This window comes from Arachis ipaensis, chromosome B07 (assembly GCF_000816755.2).
Source record: "Arachis ipaensis cultivar K30076 chromosome B07, Araip1.1, whole genome shotgun sequence".
Taxonomy (NCBI): domain Eukaryota; kingdom Viridiplantae; phylum Streptophyta; class Magnoliopsida; order Fabales; family Fabaceae; genus Arachis; species Arachis ipaensis.
In genome coordinates, this window is record NC_029791.2 from 31,057,390 (window position 1) to 31,057,834 (window position 445).

Consider the following 445-nt stretch of genomic DNA (forward strand, 5'->3'; position numbering starts at 1 on the left):
TCCCTCTTGAAAGACGGACCTCTAGGTGCAAAGCTCTTGCCTCGGTTCTGTGGAAACGATCCTTTGTGACTTCCTTTCTCAACGGTTGCCCTCTTCACACACTCTTCAGCAACCCTACACTTGTTCACCAACTCGGAGAAAGTTCTAATCTCCATTGGTCCCACTGAACTGAAAATATCACTCCAGAGTCCTCCTTCGTACTTAACACACTTCCATTCCTCATATTCCACCGGAGTCCCTTGACACATACGAGAGAATCTGAACAGCTCCTCAAACTTGTCAGTATACTCAGATATGGACATAGTACCCTGCTTCAGCTGCAACAATTCAAGCTCCTTGGCCGTCCTAGCAGAAGTCGGAAAGTACTTCTTATAGAACTCCTCTTGGAAGACATCCCAGGTGATATAATCATCACCCTGCTGCAGAAGGCGTCGGATTCCTTGCC